The 16,198-nt window shown below is 40.3% G+C and overlaps 1 long non-coding RNA gene across 4 annotated transcripts in view; it reads right to left on the bottom strand.

The window, feature by feature from the left end:
* LOC117806343 overlaps nucleotides 1–14,436 on the bottom strand; it is a 180,038-nt gene extending 165,602 nt beyond the window's left edge. For 3 of the 4 annotated variants that reach the window (XR_004629646.1, XR_004629645.1, XR_004629647.1), the window contains exons 1-2: nucleotides 14,312–14,436; nucleotides 13,595–13,717 (exon numbers count right to left, since the gene is read on the bottom strand). This is a non-coding gene — a long non-coding RNA (uncharacterized LOC117806343). Of the gene's footprint in view, nucleotides 1–4,103; nucleotides 4,528–13,594; nucleotides 13,718–14,311 lie in introns of those variants that run through there. The other variant, XR_004629648.1, reaches the window with a different exon arrangement.
* Between the last annotated feature and the right edge of the window lie 1,762 nt (nucleotides 14,437–16,198).

Below are 16,198 nucleotides of genomic sequence, written 5' to 3'. Positions count from 1 at the left end.
TGTCCACATGCCTCTGCTGGTAGCTCATTGTAGGCTGTATCAAGTTAACCAGACACCTACATACAACTTTGTCAACATTTTCTGGATCAAATACTGCCAAACAGTGCTGTGCCACGAGATGGCCATCAGTGCTTGTTCACATCCAAGCACTGGCATGAGGGTAGAACATCTTTGACTGGATTCTACAACAAAGCTAAAAAGAGGCAGCTGGAATAAAACCAGGCTCCCTGGGTGAAAGCTGTGCCATAGTACATGCTCTACTGGGTAAGCTACCAAGGCACCCCAGCAGTTTTGTTTTAATTTGTTATTTCTTTTGCCTTGGCTGCTGGAGCACTTATTACCTATGACAGAAATACCCTCATCAGGATTGGAAAAAACATGTGCAGCAGACCTTGGCATGATTAATGCCAAAGGCACTTACAACCACCCAGCCCCACCAGCTGGACCGAGCACTGCCCCTGACGGTGTGATAGCCCCAGGGAGAGAGGGAGGAGAGGCGGGATGAGAGGCCAGCCCGGCTTAGATATAATGTCCACTACCCTGTCCACTGCTGCATAATGTCTGATGGCATGACCCAATTAATGGGAAATCTGGACTGTTGCACTGACTGTGTTTAAAGACAGGTATGTGTTGATATCGTTGATTTTTGGTGGAGATTATCATCAAAGATGATTTGCAACTCTTTCCAAGTTTCCAATCTTTAATGATTTTAAAATGAGAATTGAAGGGTCAGGAAATAAATGCTGTTGATAAAACATGTTACAAATCGTCGGATACATTTCCTTGATTTGTTGAAGTGAAAGTTGGATAAACACAGCCGACGGATGATTCAGGCCTGATTGCATGGGCATGAATTCATTTTTTTTCTCACACCACCTCTCATCTGGTGAGACTAAAGCTCCCATTATCTGTGTTACTGAAGCATGAGAGTGCAGGTAGCCACACACTGCCAGGATATGCACAGACCATGTGAGATGAGCACTGAAACCCCCTGTCAAAACGAATATGGGACCCCTTGCTCAGTGAGACAGCCTGCAGCAGAGATAATGAGCAGCAGGGGCTGTGTGTTAGCCATCTACTTCTGCTTAACACTTTAATTTGCTGATCAATATGTCAGTCAATTAGTCAACTTACCCATGAATTACTATGTGCAATGTGTGTGCTTGTCAAATGCTGTATGGGCTTTTGTCCCTCCAATCACAAACACAAGGGTCACTTTAATTAAACATGGAAATTGCAACATCTTCCTGCTCCCCCCTGTTCCTCTGCACCTCTTCATCAATGTCTGTTTTTGTCCTCGTTACAGCAGCGCCTGCCACCATCGACGTGCAAATTGGCTCCATCTCGATCATCTCTCTCTTGTTGTGTTCCTTTCCTGTGCTCATTAATTCTCAGCATACTCTACAGGGGAAAAGAATCTACGAGGACTCTGATAGGCTGCTAATGTTTGCTCATCAAGTGTCATTAATCACACTTTGAGGGAGCTAAGTGACAAAGTTTAGCAGCTTCAGGGAACTCATGGGTCAGGAGAGCTTTGAGAATAATGCCTGACAGGTTTGTTTAAGTTGATGGTTAACCCTTCAGGTCCAGAAGTTATTATAAATACCTCATTTCGATGCATCAGCAACTCAAAGCTATGTTGTGCAGAGGTTGTGAGCTGTAGAATTATGTGTAGCATTGTGTATAATGGACCAATAGCTGCAATCACAGATTCATAAATATACAGCATTAGTGCATTAGTCAGCAGAAAGCGGAGGCATATGCAAATACCTAGCTACATTAAAATCCCATCATCCTTATTGCACAATGAACGTTATTTTCATTGAAACTGCCGAGTTCAGGGATTCTTTGCCTGGCTATCTTTTAATAATGCCACCCACTCCTGTGTGAGCTTTTACTGTTCACCTTGCTAAGACTATTTTGTTTCACTGCTGCATCACAATCCTGAAGATTTCTATAAAATGTCTAATTATGTCTGCTGCATGTGAAGCGAGCCAGGTTTTATTAATTTTTGGTTTGATGTAGCTCGTCCTTGCCTCTGTGCTGTGTGTATGCGGTTATACTGCCCTGACAAAAGAGCTTGCATTACTATTGTAGAAGCCTTATTTGATTTTTGCAAATCCTGTGCGGGTCAAAGGAATACCTGCACAATTTAAAACACAACACAGCACTGCAGATCTGATTATGCAAATGATACAAAACCACTTTAATAGTATTCATGAGTCTATGATGGTTTCTACAAATGTTCGTCTCTTAATCGACTATGGACGAGATGTTTGTTGACCTCTGAATGAGCTCAGTGTGCAACGGCATAACAGCATCATTTAATGGAATTCCAGCACATTGAATCTTTGTTATTGCTTATGTATTCATTTACATGTCATTTAATTATTTCTGTATGTCGTGCAGGGCAGTACCCAACACTTTATACTCTGGGTTGGCTGGAGTCTAAAGTTTGGAGAAGCAGACTTTGGATTGAGTTAAATCCCTGATCAGATGTTACTGAATAACTGCCCTTCTGTGACAGTGTGACAGTAAGAAAGTCTTTTGCACAGCTTCTGAAAGATGCATTATCTTTGGGAGCACATTGTCCATTACAACACAGTGCTTTGACTCTTTATTTAAAGCATGAATGTTTCCCAGAACTCCTCATTCTGTCAAACAGATGAAGCTAGATGACTCAAACCAAATGATGAGTTTCATTACACTGGGCTTACGGGGACTTTTTGGCAGCTTGGTCGGTGGCCCAATGCTGCAGAATATGACACTTAAGGAACCCCTGTAAAGTCCTTGTGGGCACTGTTCTGTAACTAAAGGTTTTGATGTGCAGTGAAGTCAGTTTGGAGAGCGTAAATTAATTCTTCAGGCAGCTTAAGGGTGCAACAGATGGATCAAAGCAAGACTGAATTTTTATGGATTGACTGCAGATGAAAACAATAATCAATGTTAATTTCTATTAAGACGATTTATGTTTCCTAGTCTAGTTATATCACACACATATCCTGAAAGGGATGCTAAAGAGCAAAACATAACTCATACAAATCCAATTGCTTTTTGGAGGCCACTCGTACAGTAACCCAGATCCTGGCCTTGGGGAGGATCATAGAAGAATTGAAAAGGAACAGCATGACCACAGTCCCATGTTTTATTGATATCAAAAAGGGAATTTCATTCAATACACAGGGGTGTAGCATTGAGAGTTCTCAAGACCAAGGTCTTCCTCCAAACCTTCTGCAAGCAGAGGTACAAGTGCAAGGATTGTGACTCAACTGTGCACTGCATAAACTTAAAAAATAAGCATGTTTTTTCTCTTCTTTCTATGAGAAAATAGTTAATATGAGCCTGACAAGTCAAGATGATAATCTTATTTTAAGGTATTACAAGCCAAAAATAAGACCTCACATGCTTGTAATGAGTAAAATGATCTGCCAATGGGGTAAGAAAAAATAACTTGTCAAGTTTCTTGAAATAATATGTCTTAATTCAAGAAACTTGACAAGGACATTTTTCTTAGCGCATTGGAGGATTCTTTTTACTCATTATAAGCATCTCAGGTCTTATTTTTGGTTTGCAATACCATGAAATAAGTTATTTTCTGGACCCTCTGGACAGGTGAATTTTGCTTATAGTCTAATAAGACATCATCTATTAGAAATTAGACAAAAGTGTGAGATGTTTGACATCTAGGCAGGAGAGATGCAAAGAGACACCCTCCCTCATATAGTCCTTGGCTACACCTGGAACTTGGCCTCACTAATACAGAGGTAATCTGGTGATTCCCTGCAGTAATTCTAACAAACCTGGACTACAACATCACCTTGCTATCTGACCAGGTGGAACAAGTTCATGAACTTCTGTTTAAAGTGGAGACAGAGTGTCCCAGGGTTGGTTTGAGGCTGAATGCCAAGAACACCAAGGTCATCACCCTCAACCTCTTCCTGGCATATCCACCTCCAGGGACAACAGGAGGTACTGCACTGAGAGGTCAATGGAGGGCTCGAGAATGAAAAGTTCTGATGCATACCACCATATTTTCACAATCTTTATTTTTTAAGTCCAACCAGACATTGAATATTATTATTTCTATCATATTATTTATTGCTTACTTGGCTACATAACCCTGAACTGGCAAGACTGAAGCTTGAAGGGAACCTTTATTGGGCTTCTTAAGGCATAAGGTGAGGTTCTCACATGAAAACACTAACATCTTGGAAAATCAGCAGAGCTGAATAATGAATGTTTTGAGGTTTTGGTTTCAGGCAGAAAGGATTTATGTTAAATACTTGAATCATTTTTACAGACCTGGATGTTCTACCAGGGTTATCTTCAGAGGAATCAGAATATTTTATTCGTTCACCTGTATCTTTACTTACAAACAAACATCCTCAATTCGCAGCTCAGATGAGTCCATTTTTGAGAGTGATAGGTTTCCAAATTTGTCATCTGAAGTTGCTTGTGGGAGTCCTGGTTGATACCATGCGTGCCTGTTCAAGAACAAACTGCTTGGAACTTCCCGAGTCGTTCAAGCTGTAAATCAAATCATAAATCTTTAAAGCCAAATAAAGGAAGGCTTGTAATGTTAAATGTGAATTATGCATCAAGTTCAGCAACAGGGCGTCATTTATATTTCCAGCCATGTGTCAGCTACTCTTTGTATGAAGACATATGACTCTGCAGGCTGCTACTAATTGCTGCTTCAGAAGAGGCTTTTCTGTTTCCTCCAGCTCTCAGTGGATTATTCTCAGTACTCTCTGTGTTTCCTGTCCCGTAGAGTCACGCACGGACAGGTTTCTGAGGAACTTGGTTTCAGTAGCCATTCCTACACAGCGTCGTTTGAATCATCTCCATCCTCCAACAACTATCATCTTATTTTACAGCACCTGTCACTCTGTTTTATTAAGATCATTTAATACCCGGCACAGTTTGCATATAACTGCAAGAGCATTAAGTACAGGCCCTTAAATCAACATCAGTCGCATTAGCATTTATTTGATGTCACATTTATGCTCAATATGCAAAAGTTTTAAATTGGAATATATATTTTACCCAATATCAAACCAACATCTACATTAAATCCTCTTTGATATGAATTGCGACAGTTATTTGTTACACCCCCCAGACCTACAAGCACTGCCACATTAAAGTCAGGACACAAGATATATTCATCAACCTTCATGTGTGATTGATTGTGCAACTTCTCTGCTTGAAATAATAAACATGAAAAGTGATTGAATAATAGACCAGTGCGTTCATTTCCAGCTCAAACACACAATGGGTGAATATATCAAACTGTCAGGGACCTAGAAAATCAGCACAATATTCCAGAGGTGAGAGACACAGGGTGTCAGGTGTTGGATGTAATAAAGACAATGATTAAAAATGGTAATGTAAGCACAGCTCTGCAACAAGAGACACTGGCATGCTTTTAGCTCTTGATTTTCACAGACAAAATCCATTAGTAACACTGAGTTTGCTTTGCTTTGATTACATGGTCATTTTCCATAACCCTGAATCCTTCTCTGGAGTAAAGAGGTTAGACAATCACAGTGAGCGTTTAACATGAGGCCTCTCTCTATCTGTATTTTCTCTATCTCTGTTTTCATACAGTTTCACACTACCCAATGTCTGCTGCCAAAACGTTAACTATGCTAATGCTAGTTCTAATCAGTGCACCACCAGCTTGATGGCGCCACTGCTTTATTCAGGTGTCTGACAGCATTCTCACTTTGAATTTGTTTCATGCCCTAGCATGGGGAATATTTGTCTCTCCGATTTTAGGGAAGTGCACAGACATCTCAGACATCTATTCCTTAAATGTATGAATAAGAAAACATTTCCATGCAGGGATGAGATTTCTGGTATCTGGAGTTTGTGCTGACTAAGGCTGCATGGAGGAAAACCATACTGTATAAATAATGGACGTAGTATCGTGACGTCACCCACCTGTTTCTGAAGCGCTGTTTTGAGGCCTATCGTCCACAGCAGCAACCATATTGGAAATGTTGAACTCAACAAAACCGCTGTCAAGCGAGTCAGAGTGTTATTTCTGCTGTAAAGATTGTCTTTTTTGAATTTTTTGTTGTGGTTTCCAGTACTTCCTGAGCCAGCCTCAAGCAGATCCTTGATGAACTGCAGTTTTTAGCACTTCCACATTGGCCTCATATTTTTAAAATTGGTTGCCGCTTGAGGAAAACCTGCGTGAAAAGCAAAAGGTTGGGATGCATTGGCTGAAAGCATTCCTTTCACACTACTATCATCTTTTTATTCATCTCTCCAGCTCTACTACTATTTGCATCTCAAGTTTGTAACTGGCCTGTTATGATTTAGAGTGGACACGGGAGAACGTCTGGTCCAAAATATCTGATGAGTTTACTATGAGAACCCAGAGATTTCTGCTGTGGCCCTCCAGAGGAGTGTTAAACTACAGAGAACATTAGACTGACTTTTGAAATGAAAGGGACATAAACAAGGGAGGTGAGGGGATCATAAATACAAATAAATCATTTCCTATTTCACACTCCCAAAGTATTGTTATATAAAGTCTCCTAGCAGGAGATCACATCTCCAATGGACCTAACCAAATGTAGTCCTCTTTTGGGGCAAAAAAGCATTGCAAAATTTAGCTTTAGATGATATGCGTCTTTAGCAGTCTAAGTGGCTCCTGTTAGGAGTTTTTGATTGGCTGAGAAAAATCGAACTGACACTGCTAATATGATCCCAAAAGTAAACGAGACTTTAATTGACAGGATTGATCATGTCTGTGTGATCATTTTTATTGTCTGAAACTGCTGCTGCAGGGTAGGTGTCAATCAAAGTGATAAACAGCTCACTGAAGAAACATGCTCATATTCACTACAGAAAAAAATCTCTATAAAAGGGATACACTCGACTGTGAAAAGGAAGCAGGATGACATGTTCTCTGCTATATAACATGACTTCAAAATGTTCAGGACAAGAAATGAAAGGTACCAGTTTATCCAAAATTGACAAACTGCAGGTTCCTTACATTCGTTTTAATAATCCAAGTTTATTATTTCCAAGTTGTCAAAGTCTTCTCACTTGTGACAGTAAAACAAATGGAGGATTCTGAAGATTTCCTGACCTTATATAAGCTTCAGATTAGAAAAATGCCATTTTTGCACGGACCACCAGCAAGAGCAGATCTCACCATGGCCAGTATAAACATGAGGAATGCCTCAAGTGAGCTAAATCCTGTTGCAAAGGTCACCCAGTCAAAATCTATGAACCTATCCTTTAAGAATGTTTAAGATTTTCCAAAGTTTCACAGGTCAAGGAAAGGTCATATATGGTTATACAGCACTGCTCATATCTTTTTTGCTAAATTTAAAATTTGAGCTGTTTTTCCCTATGTGTTCAGCCCCTGTTCAGGTCAAAAACAGGTTGATCTTGGTGAGGATCAAGCTGCGCTGGAGGGACCTAATTTTGAGCAGTTTTAGATGTGTTCTGCAAGAGTACTGGAGTATCTTAGAAAATGAGTCAGAGGACTTGAAAGCTATAACTTGCCTCTGTGATAAAGAAAATATGAGGGACCGGGAGGAAAAGAAGCTGCTGTTGATGCATGAGAGCGAGAACAAGGAGCTGAAAATAAAGAGCCGTGTTCTCTGCTGTTATTTATCCCAGTGCACTCCAAAATAAATGCCTCATCACGCCATCTGCTGTAATGTGTTTCCCAGCCTCATCCTTTTGTTCTACTCCTCGTACTCGTATAACTACTCTCTATACACACAAAGTGGAAAGGTGTGTGGTAATGGCAACATAACAGGGCTGCCAGCATCCTATGGAAGGAGGCTTTGTTCAGCATCTTGCTTGGGCTGCCATGTGGAAATGTTTGGGGTTACACAGATTCCTTCTAAATCTTGCAATATTTTCGCTATCCATGATTTGGTTATGCTCTGGGATATGAGATCAACATAGTTCCTGGGTAATATGGTTAGGATATGTGCTCCAGGCACACAGGGCAAAAAGCAGCCAAGAGGAACATCCTGTCAGGTCTGTCCTCTGCATTTTCCAGCCTACTGCTGCACTGGGTTTCAAAAGAGGCCTTACTCCATGCATGCACAACAAGGAGTAATGAGAGGAGAACACAGCCGAACACTATGAGGATGCACAACAGCAGATTCTTTATGTAAGGGTGTCTGTAGCAAAATTATTTTCATGTAGCTGAAGTCTGCACTGCGTAACAGAATGTGTTGGCCGCGCCTGTTCTAAGTCCTAAAGGTACAGTGAGTAAAGACTGGAATACTTAGTCAAATCTAACGGCCAGATTCTATTCAAACACTCTCTTGTTTACACTTTCCGTCAGTGAAACAACAGGGGCCTTGGAACACAAAAATCTTCAATTCAATTATGAAAATGTCCATCAGAACAAAGCCTTTTGTGCACACTGTGTTGTTTTGATTGACTGGCCAGACAAACATATCAAGGTCAGGAATGTATCAGTGTGAAAAAACAAGTGGTCACCAATGAATTCTTTGGAGTCAACAATGGTTGTGGTATGTAACTTCCGTGATATTTCATGTAGATTATTCTGTTTGTGCTAAATTGAAGTTACATATTTATGTTGCTACTTATTTCAAGTAGTAGTAGAGAACACAATCTTTTTCCCTGGAACAAAATGTTGTAGAAACACTGTCTAAGTTGGCATCAAATCCGTGCTGGTCAAACTCTGGTACCCTGGAACATCAGAGAAAATCAGCAGAACTGAATTGTTAATGCTTGGCAGTTTTAGATCTCAGCATGAGGGATTCCAAAAGCTGAACACACTTTTGTAGATTTGAACATTCCCCTATTCTTCCTGTGAGTTCAGACAAATCCAAGTTATCCATTTGTGTTGTATCATGATGTGTTTGTGATTATCAAACATACTCAATTTCGTAGAGTAAATCTTTACAGACGTTTCTCTCGGCCAAGTCTGGATTGAAATTATTTTAGCTGAAGCGCACTGTGATGAGAACAGTCTCTCTTGACTCTTGCCATAGCGCCTCCTGCTGCCACGGGAAAATACATGTTTAATTCTGTGATCTACATCTCGTCCCGTTTCAGATATTCACTTAAAGATTGTCGGTATAGCCTTCAGAGCTTAATGAAGCTTTATTGTTCAGACTGTAAGCGTTGTTGAAACTTTAATGTCTCGCCATGAAACAGGAAGTTACTTTAACTCCTTCTTGCAATGTTCAATCTATTTGAAATTTCAAATACATGATCAAGGTCCACTTCTCAACATATGTATATGCTAATATTTCAACTGTTGTCATAGCGCCACCCTTTGGGGAATACATTGTACTGACTTTTACATGCAATGACTGAGCTGCTCCAAATTTCCCAGCTTTGATGAAGGTCCCATCCACAACTCTTCTACATATACTGAGCATTTCAGTCATGATAGCTCTGCCTAGTAAACCTGGGGTATTAACTTCCATATACATATTTGAATTAGCTTGTAATATTTAATCAATGCATGATCATGAGCATTCTAACATATGACATCTTGGTGAAAGTCATAGCCTCAGCTACTGGTAAATGCCAGTATTACACTGTTTTATGTGCTGACAAATCTTGGTGTGACTAGATCTACATTTGGTCCATCATGAGAGCACCAACCCGTTCATCGCCACTTGGGGCTTTTATTTATATTTCTATCCATTCCACAGCTATTTTTTGTATAAAAGACATGTCTTTGTGGGCTGCTAGCTTCTGCAATAGTGGAAACTTTTTCCATTTTTTTTTTCTCTGGTCCACAGTCTGAAAGTAAACAAGTTATTTTGCTGCATAAAAAAAGAAAAAAACAGAAGGAAACCTTTTCACAAAATGTACCATTTCTAAATTATTGTTGCATATCCAAAGCTTATAAAATATTGACTGTTCCCATAACTTTTGCATGCAAGCTCAAATGTTAACCTTTGTTGTTGGCCTGTTGTCTGATAAATACCAACAGTGGCATATAAAGAACATATACAGTATAACACAGAATGGAGTTAAGTGAATGTCAAATATTGGTAAACTGTAAGGTGGTGAAAACGACAAGCGAGAGCTACACAAATATTCTGCACGCCATTTTCAGCAGGCAGTTTTTATTTCACTCCGGAAAAATAATTCTGTTTATTTTCACCCTGAGCTCGCTCTTTTTTCTTCTTCTTTCCGCCATCATTGCGATTGATTCTGTTTAAAAAATTCAATACATGACTGCAGAGCTTGATGCAGCTTTACTTTGCCTCTTCAGCAGTTGGACCAAAAAGGGATTAAAACATGTCCTTCCAGCAAAATAACAATCACAGAAGAATAAAACCTGGCTTCCACCGATTTTCAATTATCCATTGCCTCAAGCAGGAGCACATTGCAGTATTGGATGTTATTTTAACAAGCACGGGTTGAAATGCTCAAGTGTACTAATGCTACATTCAGTGCATGCTGTATATTCTGTAAATATAAGCAGCTGACTGGAGTAGATTGTCTGGAGGTAATAATCAGGAAGGGATGTTTTGAGCACACTGATTTCTTCCACCTGAGCAACAAACTCAGGAAGCATGACAGAACAAGCAATAAACACAGCAGCTAATCATTCTGACATAGTCCATGGTATTCAGTTATTTCAATTACAGAAAAAATCATTTGAATGGTGTGTTGAACACACATTAATATAACATTTCACAGCTCCAACACTAAACAATGTAATGGGTCAGTTTCCTCAGCTAAAAGAAAGGTAAGGAGGTGCTTTCATCAAATGTTCTCCTGAATTTGGTGTGACACAAATCCCACATAGAAGTTGAGGGACCAATTAGATTGATGTCAAATGAAATCAAGAGATAATCTGTAGAAATTAAAAGTCAGAAATACAGCAGGAGAATGGGTTAAAATGAGAGAGACTCACACCCAAATCGGGGGTGTTGGTAGTTCTGACATTACAATCAGTCTGTTTAGTCCTTCCTGCTCACAGATTGTGGAGCTGGTGTTGATTTAAAATCAAGCCGAGGATGTTTGGATGGACAGGAGTGACTCTCTTTGGTCCGTGGAGCTAACATGAGCTGCACCTGGGTCTCTGGGGAAACTAGCTTAGTAAAAGCCTGTTGTTTGGTTAGGTTCTATGTGAAATTACAATTACTAGTCTTGGCAGTGAACAGGGTTTTCCCCCCTGCACATAGACTACAAATCACCATTATATACTTGGCCTTTATCTCAAGGAGGGAAAAGTAATGCAGGTGCTTCGGAGACAGAAAACTGACGTCTGAATCATTATCTGCCATTGTGTGTGTTTACTGTGCACAATATTCCTTCTTGCAGGATGCTTCAGTGCTGACATAGGGGTAACCTCAAATTAGTAATCTAAAGCTGTCAGCCATTTGACATGAAGTAATGAGTAAAGAGCCCTTTGAGATTGCTGTAGTTGTAACCCCATTATTGGATTTGAGAAGTAACTAGATACACTTCCTCTAACAAGAGTGGTGTTAGTTACTTAGTGACTCGTTACTCAAGACACAGTTTTTAGAGCACAGAGCTTTAAAAATAAAACACACCCAACCTCCCTGTAACCTCCCAGTCATGTGTTACGCCCCCACAGGCACACTTAAAAATATAGCCAACAGTTATAAGACCGCACCCACAAGACCTGAGAAAAGTGATTAAACCAGGCAGCTAGCGCTCTGTTTGTCAGACACAGCTTTTGGTTCAAAAGCATGTGGAGGATGAAGCAACTCAACAGATGCAACATCATAGAGAGGGACCCTTTGGAATCCTGATGAAAGGAACAAATAATTAGTCCCAAGTATAAAAACATTTTAATAAATGCAAGAACAGCTTCACTCGGGTGTGCTGACCTCCTCTTTGTGATTGTACCGAGTTTCTATCTAATCACACAGCATCCAACCTCAAAGCGTCAGGAGATGAGACTCACAAAGTCTGTTAACTGAGGCAGTGAGGCCAGTTGCACAACAAAATTAAAGTTGCTTACATTAGCTAACACAAGCTACTTTTCAAACAAGACTTAATGAAACTGTGTCATCACATCTTTGACTGCATGAAGTCATCTAAAGTGACTTTCGTTGTTTATAAATGTAGCCCAGTATTCAGAGATGGATTGTTGTATTTTTTTGGTCAAAACTTGCAGAGACTCATTTTGGATGGAAATACAAGTCATTTTTTAACCTTTCAACCCAACAGAAACACCACAGTGTGCTGTTATAATGAGGGTCAAACAGTTAATGTGATGGTTCTCAGACATAATGACCACAGTGGACTCCACAAGTGTCTCAAGTGGAGGGAAATTCTGGTGTCTGATAGTTTGAGAATTTTAGCTGAGGGCCTTTGCAAGTCCAAATTGTTAGAGTCCCCTCCCTGGAGACGGAACTGCTCCGAAAGTCAAAACACTCATTTCACTCTCATTAAATGCTGTTTAGTTGCTGGGCACTCATTGCACACACTCCTGAGAGAACTTTAATGTTCCTTTAAAGGGGAGCTGAGCAACTATCAAACTGATTTCTCTGCTTATTCGTAATTATGTATTTTCCTTCTTTCTGCTGCCAGGGCTATTTCCCTGGAACAATGCAAACAAACCAAACAAACTTGTAGACAGAAGTGATTCCTGAAATGAAAGCATGCTATACACAAATGTACCAAGGCTCATTATTCTTTTGAGGGGGTTGCAGGGGAATGGAGACAGCATAGGACTGCATACAGTTAAATGCACTTTGTTTAATCACTCTGCAATCTTGATTCTCCTTCGAATGTTCACGTCTCCCCTTGCAGGAAGGTTGAACTGCTTTGCCTCAATTGATTGTATGTCTTCACGCTCCTGAATTACTTTCCATATATCTATAAACCTGGAAACAAGGTCATCAAAGAGAAACAGTGGCTCCTTATGTGTGTCCAGCTTTTATGGGTTCACCATGCAGATAAAGGCATGTTATTAATTGAGTCACAAGTGATGACTTTTGACTTGATCATCATGAAAATCTCCTTATAATCATACCTTAGATCATAAACTGTACGGACAGAGCCGACCACCACAACTGAAGCCAGAACTTTCAGAGCTTCCCTAGTGACTGACAGCAGTATATGTCAGAAAGTCTGCCTCCCTCATTATAAAGGATGAAACACAGGTCAAGCTAAAGATATACATCAAGTGAAGTTTCCTCAAACATGCTTTCAGATACCCCTCTACCACCGAGGCAGTTTCAGGGACGGTTCGGAGCCGGCGCTCAATTGTGAACCGGTTTCTCGTGTTTCGACTGTGAGTGAACCGGCTCCCGGCTGGGAAAACCAGTTCCAGAGCAGCTACAAATCTTTGCTGGTCTGGAACCACGAGCCACGAAAAACAAACGGGTGCCGTGTTGGTTCGCGAGTTCAATCAGCTCCAAACCAGCGCGAGCACCAGCCCGGAAATACAACCCGGTTGGCATTGGTCGAAAAGAGGTATTAGAACCCAGGACCAACACAGAAGTGTTCATTTGTTAGAGAAGCTTAGTTTTAAATAGTTGTTTCATGTGAAAAAAGGGATTAGACAAGAGTCTGACATTTCCATAGCCATGAGTGTCTGCTTCAAATCAACACAAGAATCTGTTCTGCTGTAGACTGTACCCACCTGAGGGATCTTTACGGGTGTGGTGTAGCTCCTGCAGCTCCACCAGCCAAATCGCTTTAACGTATGCCTGAGCTCCTCCAGTGCAATATGCCTGCACATTGAGATGGTATTTTGGCTTCATGTCTGGGAATGAGAAGACAGATAGAGGTGAGTTGAGGTCAAATTGATATACAAATGTCAAGTATTACATGGCTCAATTCTGATTGGTCAGAGAAAGAAATGTATAGTCTGTTAGCAGAAAAACAGTGCATATTCACAACACGTCTGTGTGCTCAGAGTCAAGAGGAACACGTCCAGTCATTAATTCACAAAAAAAAAAAATCAGGTTCTTAAAACTGAAGCTTATTCACTGCGGCATCAAAGAAAAGAAGAGAAAAATGCAGCAGAAACAGAGGTCATTTGAGGAACTGAGAGCTACTGTGTGACAGATAATTAAGGAAACTAAAGAAGACACATGAAATAACCACAAAGCTACACATGGCAGTGTTCAAAGGATGGTTTATTTGAATAGAAGTGTTAGTAGACTTTTCTGTCACAGTGCAGAGAAGATCAATCAGTTTCATTTGGAAATGTTGGGATATAACTAACTAAAAAATATTCAGTTTCATGATAATTACAATCTCACGTTGGGTTGGAACAAAGTAGGGGGACACAGGAAAAATAATTATTAACAAGGGAGGCAAAAAAGGCGAAATGATGGAACAAAACAAAACTTACTTAAAGGCCAAGCAAATTAAATCCAACAAGTCCAACTGAAAACACAAGAGGGAAATCATGAGGAGCACTGGAACTAGATAGAGAAAAGGGAGGAAGCACAGAGACTAAATACACACTGGGTAACGAGCAACAGGTGTGGACACAGGTGAAGCTAATCAGGGTACTCAAAGTGGAGGGAGACACCTAAGGTAAGGAAGTCAAACCAGAGACACAGCGATCAAGAACTACAAAATAAAACAGGAAACACATTAAACTTGACTAACAAAAGTGGAAATACACACAAGGTTTATAACACAAGACATGGACCACTAATAATTAAATCAAGAAAGACATAAGAATAACTCAGTACAGAAAGGGAAGAAACAAGAAATAAGCACAATGTAAATCTACAAAATTAAACAGGAAATTAAAGACAGTTTACAACCCAGAGAAAATACAAAACTAATCAAGAGCAACTCATGAAAAACAAAAGCTGAGTGGACTAATTATTGGAAGAAAACAGTGTTTTCCTTTGAATTGGGTGCATTGCAAACTCTAGATTTAATTATTTATAAATCAATAATATCATCATCATATGTTTTTTTCAGTTATGGTCTTCTTTAATACGCTCGTGGAATCAGAATCACTCTGTTGTGGTTTCTTTCCTCAATAAATTCAGCTTGCCATACATTTTACCTTCATGAGACTCAACAGGAGTGTGACACCTGCTGTTACAAGGCAAACTCTAGACCGTGAGTTCCCCATGATGAGGAGGCTCCGTGTATTATCCCCCTGCAGTGCGTGGAATGCCAATATTAATGCCATAATTAAGCTCATAATGGATCATCTTAATTGCAACACATTCTTAATGAATGACCGAATGGAGAAGGCTATCTTTGGCATTATGTTAAAAGCCTAATTAGTTTCAACAACAGTGAAAATTGACATTCTCCTATGTTATCACATGCTTTGACAGGAAAGGCTTATTAATGAATGTTCTCTGTTAGAGGCAGAAATGGCTGATGATAGGTGAAACCATGACTGAGAATACTGAAAAGTTATATTATAAAATAGGAAAGTCCAACATCAAAGCAGGGGCCTGTTGCTTCGCCTTCAAAGGCAGTAAAACTGTGGCATTTTTATGTGATTACAGACGCCACACATTCCTGCTTCTCTCTTCTTTTGTAATATTCCTCTCCTTTAATCTTTCCCCCTTTGAGTTAATCATCGTACGGCTGATGGGTTTTTGAAGAAGGATGTGTTGAGGGTGCAGGACAGGACCCAGGCTCGGGATGACCCCTTTATCAGCGGTGAGCAGGCTGCCACTGGGCCCTAAGTTCTCCACTAAATGATTTCCCTGGAGAGTTGTGGCTCTGGCACCGAGTCTGGCCTCCGTCACACACAGATGTATGGAGGTTACCAGACCCTTCTGCTGGCTGTCTGGGAGAATGGGCCGTGAGAAGATGATGCATATTTTATCACTGAGGGCTCCACGCTGTCTGTGCACAGGGCTCCATTACACCATGCTGTAATTGGTAACCAGCCGCTGCTAGTTGTCGGAGGGAATTTGAAGTGTTCTGACCACTGCCCTACCATTTTTTGTTCTTCCCCTTTTGTTGTTTACATCAGGCTTTTACTGTGACACTTCTGAGTGCTCGGGGACTTGTGAAATTTCCCAGCTGAGGATGAAGGACAGCCTGCTGGCAGTGTCAACTGCAACTTTAAAAAATATTTGGGAGAGTAAACAAAACAAAGAGAAAGGTCCAACAAAGAGAAAAAAGCCATCTGGGTTGAAAAGGGACATTTTATTTGGTGACTTGGGTGGAAATCCAAAAGCTTTTCTATCAATATTTGGTATTTTGTTGCTCTCTACTGTTTAACTATTCTAAAGAGAAAACGGCACACTCA

Source organism: Notolabrus celidotus, chromosome 22, assembly GCF_009762535.1.
Source record: "Notolabrus celidotus isolate fNotCel1 chromosome 22, fNotCel1.pri, whole genome shotgun sequence".
In the NCBI taxonomy this organism is placed as follows: Eukaryota; Metazoa; Chordata; class Actinopteri; order Labriformes; family Labridae; genus Notolabrus; species Notolabrus celidotus.
The sequence above is the reverse complement of the archived record's forward strand: the minus strand, read 5'-3'. Positions and strand labels throughout refer to the sequence as shown.